General features: G+C 42.3%; 1 long non-coding RNA gene across 4 annotated transcripts in view; it reads left to right on the top strand.

Annotated features, from left to right (window-relative positions):
* The window catches only part of LOC122541288 (uncharacterized), a 612,062-nt gene that overhangs the window by 20,548 nt on the left and 579,224 nt on the right, over positions 1-12,290 (top strand). Inside the window, exon 6 of one of the 4 annotated variants that reach the window (XR_015753144.1) lies at positions 5,334-6,362. The exons of 1 other annotated variant lie outside the window; for it this stretch is intronic. This is a non-coding gene — a long non-coding RNA (uncharacterized LOC122541288). Of the gene's footprint in view, positions 1-726; positions 931-2,967; positions 6,363-12,290 lie in introns of those variants that run through there. 2 more of the 4 variants (XR_015753141.1, XR_015753143.1) reach the window with 2 other exon arrangements.

Raw genomic sequence — 12,290 nt, 5'->3', positions numbered from 1 at the left:
CTTGCACATCTTTGGAGTGTGGGAGGAAACCGGAGCACCCGGAGGAAACCCACGCAGACACGGGGAGAATGTGCAAACTCCACACAGTCAGTCGCCTGAGGCGGGAATTGAACCCGGGTCTCTGGCGCTGCGAGGCAGCAGTGCTAACCACTGTGCCACCGTGCCGCCCACCGGGTTCTTCGAGGTAAAGTCACTAAAGGGGATTGAAACAGAGCAGCAACATGATACTGAGCTGGATGGTCAGCTGTTTCACATTGAATGGTGGGACAGGATCGAAAGGCTGAATGGGCTCCTCCTGCTCCTATCTTCCAGCTATGTATTTAGCCATGGAGCCCGGGTAGGAAGAAGTAGGCAGGGCTGGGATTCTCCAGGAGACTGCTCTTCCACATCAGTTTTCAATGAGGGATGGTTTGATGGATATTATTTATCATTTGTCTTTAACACAAGATTTGCAAATTTAGTTTTAAAAAAATATAAAAGTTTATTCAACAATAAATAAATCTAAAAGAAAAGAAATGAAACTATCTGAAAAATAACTGTTTTAAAAAAAATCAAATGCCCTAGAAAACAAAATCCTGTCTACTCCCGGACGCCAGCACTATCCAGTTACCCAAGCTCCACGGAAATATTCCTTCCCTGTCTGAACCATTGGTTTGATTTAACTGCTTTTCAGTTCTTGTTTTGTGAACTGTGAAGTGTTCTTTTTTCCCCATTTCTCCTATCCAGAAGTGTAATCGCACACAGCTGAACAACGTTCCCATAATCAAAATTATCATTGACAATTTGCGTTTAGTTAGCATATAATCACCAGCAGGAAACCACTCGTGCAACCAGTGGAATATTTACAACAACGCCGCTTACAGGCAAAGAAAATCATTACAAATGACAGAGTGGGAAGGGACGAAATCGCAGCAGAGTTGTGGGGAGAGGGCAGGGGCACAGATGAAGCACTATATACCCTGTGGTGCACAGCTCTATCTAAAAGCATCAGGAGCATTGCTCCTTCTCCACGGACACGCTGCTGTGTAGCCTTTATCCTCAATCATAGAACAGAATCCCTACAGCATGGACGGAGAACATTGGTCCATCAAATCCCACCGACCATCTGAAGAAAATCTCAACCAGAGCACTCCATCCCTGAAACACTGCATTTCACACGGTTGATTCACCAAGTCTGCAAATTCCTGGACGCTGTGGACAAAATGCTGAAAATAGGAGTAAAGACAGGATTTTTGGCAGTTTGAAGGAACAGTGAGATCTGGCTGTGCATGTACATCGATCCCTCAAAGTTGCCATCCACGTGGATAGGGTTGTTAAGAAAGCATATGGTGTTTTGGCTTTCATTAACAGGGGAATAGAGTTTAAGAGCCGCGAGATTTTGCTACACTCTACAAGTCCCTGGTGAGACCACACTTGGAACATTGTGTCCAGTTCTTGTCGCTCTACTATATGCAGAGGCTTTGGAGAGGGTGCAAAGAAGGTTTACCAGGATGTTGCCTAAACTGGAGGGCTTGCCTTCTGAAGAAAGGTAGAATAAGCTCGGACATTTCTCTCTGGAGGGAAGGAGGAAGAGAGGAGATCTGATCGAGGTATACAAAGTAATGAGAGGAATAGATAGAGTGAATAGCCAGAGACTATTCCCCATTACAGGATTGACTGGTACGAGGGGTCATAGTTTTAAGGTATTATGATAAAGGTATAAAGGAGATATCAGAAGTAGGTTCTTTACGCAGGGAATTGTGAATGCATGGAATGCATTTTCAGTGGTGATGGTAGAAGCAGAGCCATTAGGGACATTCAAGCGACTGCTGGACGTGCACATGGATAGCGGTGGGTTGAGGGGTGCTAGGTTAAGTTATTATATATTAGATTAGGATTATACCTCGGCACAACATCATGGGCTTTAAGGGCCAGTTCCGTGCTGCAGTTTTCTATGTTCTATGTTCTTTAAAAGCATTACTCACAACAGCCCTATTTTCCTCTACCTCCCAGCCGAGCTGAGGCTGATAGCCAAGTTCCATACCCATAAGGATGGCTTCAACTGGGACCTTAGGTTCATGTCACAGTACAAGTGACCCCACTTTATGATACACTCTCAAACATACACATACAAACCGCTCTTACATACTCACACACTGACGCAGACCCTCTACCACACACACTGTCTCTCAGACACTCATCCACATACACCCTGCAAGAGGCGCACATGTGTGCAAACTCTTGCAGGGTGTGCATACGCACTCTGTCTCCCTTACATACACACACGCATATAAGTCTATGTGATGAATTTGCATTGGCAGAATTGTAATTGCAGACATATTTTATTTTGTTCCAAGAGCATACATTCTGCTGGCAGTCAATCCATGTAACATTTTATACATTCTGACTTTGGAAATAGAACCAATCTGACACAAGACTGAGATACAGACAGACTCACACGTTTGATGCATTGTTTGAGCTGAGGTATCATCTTTTATTATAAATAAAACCTTAAGTTATGTTGAGAATGGGACTTGAAAGAAGTTCTTGGATTTACATATCACCATTCTGTGAGATGAAAGACTACGCAATCTAGACTTGTTCAACACATCGTATATCAGTTCCATGCATGAGACTGTGATCTTTTGCTATACATTCTGTGTCTTATGATCCTGGTCCACAGCTACCTGAGGAAGGAACGGTGCTCTGAAAGCTATCATTTCCAAATAAATGATTGAACATAGAACAGTACAGATGAGTACACACCCTTCGGCCCACGATGTTGTGCCGAGCATTTATCTTAACCTAAGATCAACCTAACGTACCCACTCCTTAATGTACTGTCGTCCATGTGCTTGTCCAGCAGTCGCTTAAATGTCCCTAATATCTCTGACTCTGCTACTACTACTGGCAGTGCATTCCACACAACCACTACGTTCTGTGTAAAGAACCTACCTGACATCTGCCCCATACCTTCCTCAACAACAGCCTCACAGGCATAGATTTCACCAAGGAGGAAGAAACCGACAACAAACTCGCATTCCTGGACGTCACAGTCGAAAGAAAGGACAATGGACAACTAGAAATCTGCGTATACAGAAAATCGACAAACACTGACCAATTACTTAACTACACCAGTAACCATCCCAACACACACAAACGAAGCTGTATCAGAACACTGTTCCAACGAGCCACCACACACTGCAGCACAGGCGAACTTCGGAAAACATAGGAGAAGCACCTATACAATGTATTCAAGGTGAACGGATACTCAAAAAATACAGTCCGTAGATTCCTCAAGGACAAACCATGACAAGCATACCAAACACAACCAGAAACCCTTACCACCTTACGATACATCAAAGATGTTTCAGAAATGACAGCCACACTACTAAGACTCCTCGGAATCCTAGTAGCACACAAACTCACCAACATGCTCAAACAAAAACTAACAAACTTAAAAGACCCAGTACAACCTATGGACAAAACCAAGTCGACTACAAAATTCAATGCAAGGACTGCCACAAACACTACGTAGGACAAACAGGAAGAAAGTTAGCCACCAGGACACACGAACACCAGCTAGCCACAAAAAGACACTACCCTCTCTCCCTCGTAGTCCTACACACGGATGAAAAAAACAACCAATTCGATTGTGACAACACCTCTATCCTGGGACAGACGAAGCAAAGACATGCCAGAGAATTCCTAGTGGCCTGGCAATCCAACCACAACGCCATAAACAAACACATAGATCTAGATACCATATATCAACCCCTCAGAAAACAAACAGGAAATTACATCACCACAAACCCCAGGAATCCCATCCAGGACAAACATATAAATAGAAAGCAGGAGAAAACAGCTTCGCTTCACTTGGAGGTCGCCACTGATGATGTTACCTAGCCAGGTAATGAAACGTCTGGATATCAAACCTAGAGCTCAGCGAGCAAAGCTACACCCTAAAGCTTTCTCCAATTACGTTAAAATTATGACCCCTCGTAACAGCCATTTCTGCCCTAGTGAAACCTCTCTGGCTATCTACTCTCCCTATGCCTCTAATTACCTTGTACACCTCTGTGAAATCACCTCCCTTCCTTCTTCTCTCCAGGGTGAAAAGCCCTCGCTCACTCAAACACTCTTCGTTAGACAAGCTCTCCAGGCAGCATCCTGATAAATCTCCTCTGCACCCCCTCTAAATTCTCTTAAGCACCTACATCCTTCATGTAATGAGGCGACTTGAACTGAACACAATATTCCAAGTGTGATCTAACCATGGTTTTATAGAGCTGCAGCAAAGCCTGCAGCTCGTAAACTCATCCCTCCTGTTAATGAAAGCCAAAACACCATATAACCTCTTAACAACCCTATCCATTTGAGTGGCAACTTCGAGGGATCTAGGTACGTAGACCCCAAGGTCCTGATGTTCCTATCAAGAATCCTGTCTTTAACCCTGTAACCAGCATTCAACGTCAACCTTCCAAAATTAATCACTTTGCATTTATCCAGGTATAACTCCATCTGCCACTTCTCAGCCCCACTCTGCATCCTATCAATGTCTTGTTGTAGCCTGCAACAGCACTTGGTACTACTTACAATACCACCCACCTTTGTCATTGGCAAACTAGCTAAGTCACCCCTGTACTTCTTCAAACAAATCATTTATAAAAAAAATACAAAGAGCAGAGGCCCAAGAACAAATTCGTACAGTGCACCACTGGACACCGACCTCGAGGCAGAATACTTTCGATCCACTACTACACACTGTCTTCTTTCGGCCAGCCACTTCTATATCCAGTTGGACTATAACCTGGTGCTGTGTGACTTTTAACTTTGTCCACCACATTCGAACACCGGATCCTCCTCATCAATCTACTTCCATAACAGTAATTTCTCAAAAATGGAATTGTTCTCTCACACCTCTTCTGTGTTCTCTTGAAAGTGTGCACAATCTTCCTAAGATACCATACCAAAAACTGAATGCATTAATCCAGCTGAGGCCAAATTTTTATTTTGCACAAGTTGAAAATAATTTGTTTTGTAATAAATTGCTCCTATACACAAATTAATGAAGCCTAAGCATCAATGGCCAGTTACACCAATCAGGCAGCTTGTCCTATTACCTTTCGACCAGCATCAACCATTCAGACAGAACTGACAGATTACTGACAATTGCCTCTACAGATGAGGACAAGGCCAACTGTGACTGCTAGCTGTATGAACCAATTAGATAATACCGACATCTCAAGCCGTCAACACATGAACTATCAGCCAATTAGAAAATCCAGCCTTTATCTTGGCAGTTTGAACCAATCAGAATGTCTCAGTTTGTCACCGTTATTTCCTTTATCCAGTAGTTGCTGAGTTCTGCCTATGTGACAGCTGCGTTATCCAATCAGAAATCAGCAAACTCCCTGGCAGGACCAGGAACCATGGGACAGACTCAAAACAAGTCCTAAGAACAGCAGATGCTTGTAATCAGAAACTGGGATAGCTGTTCGAAACTTTTACTTCTCCCCACAGATGCTGCAACTCTACCGAGGTTTTTCCAGCTATTTCTGCTTTTGTTTGTGACAGTGAGAAAGAAGTTTTACACAGAGACACAGAGACTTAACAGAACAGTTTGAAGACAGTGGGACCATCGTGTCCATGCTTGCCAACAAATACCTGAGTACAATAATCCCATTTTCCAGCTTTGGTTCTATAGCCTTAGTAGCTAGAGCAAAGCAATTCAACAATTAGGTGCTGGTTATATATTACACCAGTTTCAGACTCAACCGCACCATCAGGCAGTGGCTTCCATACTCCAACGACCTTCTAAGGGACAAACCTTCTCTGAAACTGTTCTCTTAGCCATCTTCCTCTTAACATAAATCTGTGGCTCTGGTTGTTGAATCCTCCACTGATGGAAAAAGAAAGTAAATGCATCCCATCCATACCCCTTTTAATCATATAAAATTCTATCAGGTCCCCTCTGAAGCTTCATTGCTAAAATCGAAGATTTCCTCATAGTTTGTGCGTGCCTGTGGGTGTGTGCACGTGTGTGTGTATGGGTATGTGTATTTGTGCATATATGTATGTGCGTGGGTGGTGTGTCTGTCTGTCTCAGTGTGCACTGACCATTCTGGTGTCTCGAGGAGAGTGAATTGAAAAGGATCAGGGTATTTTGTTAAGACATGAATTTCCATCTTGCAAATAAGTGATTAAAGATCAAGTGTTGCTAATGGATAGACATGGTCAAATGTTAAAATATTTTAATGTTGAAATTAAACTGACCCCTGTGATTTGACGGGATACCTTGTGACTAACTTCTCCGGTCCGGCAGAAGACTGACTATTGTTGCGATGTGGACAAATCGCTATGCTTATTACAATTAAACACCTAGAAATGCTCACCTCGCCTTGGAAGCTGTTAAAATTTGTGTGGATGAAAAAGTGATTCCTGATTTCTACCGCATAAGTAAAACATAAGAATTTATTTTTTTAACTCTAACAGTGAACACTAAGCAAATCTATTACCAAACCAAACACTCTTTTTCCTAAGTAACCACTAAGGGGAGCTGAACACTATTCTATTAATTTTTGAATAAGTCAATTTTTAAAAATTAACTTATTTTCTCAAAGTCCATAGTCTCTGATGCTGTTTTCCTCCTCGTCTTCCGATTCTGCTGTCTTCTCCCTGGGTTGAAAGTGAGGTCTGCAGATGCTGGAGATCAGAGCTGGAAATATGTTGCTGGAAAAGCGCAGCAGGTCAGGCCGCATCCAGGAAACAGGAGAATCGACGTTTCGGGCATAAGCTCCCCATTTCTGAAGAAGGGCTTATGCCCGAAACGTCGATTCTCCTGTTCCCTGGATGCTGCCTGACCTGCTGCGCTTTTCCAGCAACACATTTCCAGCTTCTCCCTGGGTTGCCTTCTTACCTTTTTGCTAACTGCTTTTACAGGAAAATGTACGTTTTGATAGATAGTGCCTTCTTAGAGATTTCTTTGCGAGCTTTACATGTTAGATAGGTAGATAGATTAGATAGGTAGATAGGTTAGATAGCTCTCTGGCTCTACGCCAGTTGCTCTGACCAGTTTTAAAAATGCCTGTATTTTATTATACCCACAACATTGTTCCTGCTCATTGATCCACTGTTATCAATACAATAACTTCAAACTTAATTGGGTTTCAGTATGCCCTTTGTTCATTACAACACTGTGCCCCACATTAAGCTCTGTTAGGGGTATAGTTGTGATTCCAACAGCAAGGGTTCAACTTCCATACCAGCTGAGATTATCATGAAGATTTTCCTTCTCGCCTGAGACATCATGACTGTCAGGTTAAGCCACCACCAGTCAAATCATTCATCTGAGAGAACAATTCTACAGAATATATGAAAATGGCGCAAAAGTATGCCATTCTGTGCCTTGTGTCTAACTACTTTTCAGTAAGATCATGGATAATCCATTGACATCTCAAATTCCACATTCCCATTTAATCTTGCTAACCCTTACTCTCATGCCAAAGATATAAACCTACCAAAATTTGCCTTACAAACATTTAAACCCTGCACCGACTAATGCAGAGACAGAGACATAGTGATAATCTCAGTACTGAAGAAAGACATTTCTCCTAACCACTATCTCAAAATGGCAACCCCTAATTTTTATGTATCAATCCCAAGTTCTGTATGCACCAAGAAAGGAACCATCCTTTTCACTTCGACCTTGTCAAGAATAATTCAGAATGTGCTGAAAGTAGAATATTACATTTAAAAGCAGATAAAAAAACAATGCTGTTTAAGTTATTTTATTTACCAGCTCAGGAACAACGTCATTTAAAGTAAAGATGGTGCTTGATTTCAGTTTGGATGGTACGGGCATCATGTTTGGAACTTAATGAAGTAAATTAATTTCTCCAGTTTTTATATAAAGTCATTTCACTCAATTCTCAGGATGTAACTCCAGCCTTCGGTGAAGAATCCTATAAACTGAAGCAGAACATCCTTATAGTCAATTCCTCTCATAATAAAAGGATAGCATTCCATTAGCCACCTAAACTAACTTTTTGTAACTGATGCATTAGAACCTTGGATCCCTCTGCATCTTAGAGAAGTTGGAGAAGAAGTTGCAACTGTCACAGATTGCGAACAAAGGGCATTCAGCCTATTGAGTCTGCACCAACCCTCTGAAAAGCATTCCATCTGAACTCACCACCCTTCAATCCCTGCAACCCCTTATTTACTTTGGTTAATCTACCTAGCCCGCACATTTCTGGACACTATGGGGCAATTTAGCACAGCCAATCCACTTAATATATACATCTTTGGATTGTGGGAGGAAATCAGAGTACCGGAGGACAAAGGGAGAATGTGCTTAATCCAGACAGACCGTCACCTGATATTAGAATCTAACCTGTTTCCCTGGTACTGTGAGGCAACAGTGCTAACCATGGTGCCATCTCAGTCTATCATTAAATAAAAAGTGGTGACGTTCACGAATGACTGCACAATGCTTAGCATCATTTGCAACTCCTCAGATACTGAAGCAGTTAGTGTCCAAATGTGACAAGATCTGGAAAATGTCCAGGGTTGGGCTGACAAGTGGCAAATAACATTTGTGCTGCATGAATGCCAGGCAATGTCCAACTCCACCAAGAAAGAATTTAGCTATCACCCTTCAATATTCATTGGCATCACCATGAATGAATCCCTATTACCACCACTCTGAGGTTACATAGGAGGCATAGTTAGTAACCTTGCAAATGACACCAAAATTGGAGGTGTAGTGGACAGCAAAGAAGGTTACCTCAGATTACAACAGAATCTTGATTAGATGGGCCAATGGGCCAAATAGTGGCAAGATGGAGTTTAATTTAGATAAGTGTGAGGTGCTGCATTTTGCAAAGGCAAATCAGAGCAGGACTTATATACTTAACGTAAGGTAATGGGGAGTGTCGCTGAACAAAGAGACCTTGGAGTGCAGGTTCACAGTTCCTTCAAAGTGCAGTCGCAGGCAGATAGGAGAGTGAGGAAGGCATTTAGCATGCTTTCCTTTATTGATCAGAGCACTATAGGAGTTGGGAAGTCATGTTGCGGCTGTACAGGACATTGGTTAGGCCACTGTTGGAATATTGCGTGCAATTCTGGTCTCCTTCCTATCAGAAAGATGTTGTGAAACGTGAAAGGGTTCAGAAAAGATTTACAAGGATGTTTCAAGGGTTGGAGGATTTGAACTATAGGGAGAGGCTGAATAAGCTGAGGCTGTTTGCCCTGGAGTATTGAAGGTTGAGGGGTGAGCTTAGATGTTTATAAAATCCTATGGGGCATGGATAGGGTGAATAGACAGGTATTTTCCAGGGGGTGGGCTCCAGAACTGAGGACATAGGTTTAGGATGAGAGGGGAAAGATATAAAAGGGACAACGTTTTCACACAGAGGGCGGTGCATGCATGGAATGAGCTGCCAGAGGCTGGTACAATTACAGCATTTAAAAGGTATATGAATAAGAAGGGTTGAGAGGGATATAGGCCAAGTGCTGACAAATGGGACTAGATTAGGTCAGGATATCCAGTCCTGATTGAGTTGGACCAAAGAGTCTGTTTCCATGCTGTCCATTCCTATGACTCTACTCTGGCTATAAAGGAAGGTTAAAGGCTGGGAATCCTGCAAGCAAGTAACTTAACTCCTGACCAACCAAGCCTGTCCACCATCTACAAGGCAAAGGTCAGGAGTACGAATACTCCCTACTTGCCTGGATAAGCACAGTTCCAACAACATCGAGGATGCTTGACACGGTCTAGCACAATGCAACACACTTGACTGGCACCATATCTACAAACATTGATTTCTTCCACTACTGTCACTCAGTAGCAACAATGTATACAATATATAAGATGCAGTGAAGAAATTCTCCACGGTTCCTTACAGAAGGTGGCAGTTAGATGGGCGGCACTGTGGCACAGTGGTTAGCCCTGCTGCCTCACAGCGCCAGATACCCGGGTTCAATTCCCGCCTCAGGCGACTGACTGTGTGGAGTTTGCACATTCTCCCCGTGTCTGCATGGGTTTCCTCCGGGTGCACCGGTTTTCTCCCACAGTCCAAAGATGTGCAGGTCAGATGAATTGGCCATGCTAAATTGCCCGTAGTGTTAGGAAAGGGGTAAATGTAGGGGTATGGGTGGATTGTGCTTCGGCGGGGCGGTGTGGACTTGTTGGGCCGAAGGGCCTGTTTCCACACTGTAAGTAATCTCATCTAATCTAATCTAAAAACTTTAACTATAACCATCCTGACTTCAAACCATATCATTGTTCCTTCAGTCTTGCTGGGTCAAATTCCAGGAACTCCTTCCCAAATGGCACTGGGGACCTATCCACAGCAAATGGTCTGCAGTGGTTCAAGAAGGCAGTTCACTACCATGTTCTCAAGGGATAGGCAATAAATGCTGACCCAGTCAATGACATCCATATCCCAAGGACAAGTTAAAAGAAACTAGTCACATCTATCCAATAAAAAAAAACATTTATGCAGACTCTGTTTTCTGTCTGTCATAATCTATACTTATGTGTTACCCCTTGCAGCATGAGCTCCTAGTTTTGAAAATAACACTTAGTGGGACACCACGTCACATGTCCTTTGGAAATCCAAGGACAGTACATTAATTCTAAATTACCCAAAGCACAAATTGTTCCTTCAAGGAGTACCAAAAATAATTGTTTAGACTCTGCACTAAAAAGGTACATTTGATGAAGATGTTAACTGTTTTCATGGGTCTACACTCAGTTCACTTTTGCAAAGTCAACTTGACTTGGTCCTCTTGGAATGAGCATCAGCAGCTGAAAATCAAAAATCACTGTTTGCAACATTGTGCACAGACAACCACCGAATGATGCCTGGTTTGCTGTATTCTTCCAACCTTCTGCCTATCTACTTCATAATTAAATAAACTGGCACTTGCAGGGGGCACAGCTGTCCAGAAATTAACCCTTTCCTCTGTCACTGTCCCCTTTCTTCATAGTACTGAGTCACAGAAGCCTAACTCTGCACACCATTGATGACTCCACACTTAGCAATGTGGTTACTCATTTTTGACTGATACCCAGAGTGTTCTTCAGCATGGTTATGAAGAATGTCAGATTAAACTCATGTTATATCACAATCTAGCATGCTGGAACATACGCAGTATGCTTCTTTGCTGCAAGGTCCCAAATCCGCACAAAATTAAATCAATTAATTTAGAATGCACTTTGATAAAGGGTATCAGGGGTATTAGATGTGAAACCAAGAACAATGAATTTTCAATATTAATCAGAAATGAACTGCAGACCAGATTTTTGTATACCCAAGAGCTGTAGAACCTATGTCACTAAAATTATGTAAAAAGGATTTAGACAGGTTTTTTTTCGTCAAATATTAGTGGTTGAGGCCAATGAAGAGCTGACATGAAAGAGAAGTTGAAACCTTGGGCAGATCAGCTCATGATCACACTGAATAGCAAAACAGGCTTGCCTAGCCCACTTCTGCTCCTCACCTCCTATGAACTTTTGAGCATTTTCTGAACCAACCATAGAACATTCCTGAGACTGCGTCCTTCAACAAAGTGTTAGAACAAATATTGTACTTTCTTGCATAAACAAACTCCTGCACTGAACAATATTGCATCACAGCAACTCCAAAGAAACATCTGTCACACTTAGTTTATGGCTTGTATGCTAGATGTTCTTTGCAACAATGAATCAACCGAGCAGTCATAGTAGATTCCTGATAAATATTAACTCAAGGTACTGGTACCAAATTTTCCATAATCCATTCCACATATTCGTTACCAAAAAGTGTCTCAGTCTTGATAGACACATCTTATTTGAGCTCTTGAAAAAGCCCGGATTATTTTGTTCACAGTCACGGTGTATAACCACAGGTGCACAGTTCACCACAACAGGTTTACCAGACTACTTGCTTCTCTATCCATTTTTTGCTGTCGCGGAAAATAGTTTTCAACCAAACATGACAAAAGGCATGGGAATAAATCAGCTGAGACAATAAATGTGGTGCATATTGCAAACCAAGGAGCCAACATTAATTATTTTCAGAGACCTTCTCGAGAAGCTTCACAAACTCATTCAGTGATGCCATCATTTTGTAACAATCTTCTGCATTTGTGATGACATACATGGCTTTAGACACACACACACACACAATTAGAATAAATCATCAATACTCTCAGTAATTAATATCTCTTCATGAAACTTCCAGCCAAAGCACAAATGAAATTTCCGAGACACCACAACAATATGACTGACTGGTAAGGTCACAGCTAATAGGTTTCCATCACAT

Source organism: Chiloscyllium plagiosum, unplaced genomic scaffold, assembly GCF_037043375.1.
Source record: "Chiloscyllium plagiosum isolate Xiang-an unplaced genomic scaffold, Cpla_swu_hap1 HiC_scaffold_35, whole genome shotgun sequence".
Classification (NCBI taxonomy): Eukaryota; Metazoa; Chordata; class Chondrichthyes; order Orectolobiformes; family Hemiscylliidae; genus Chiloscyllium; species Chiloscyllium plagiosum.
The sequence above is the reverse complement of the archived record's forward strand: the minus strand, read 5'-3'. Positions and strand labels throughout refer to the sequence as shown.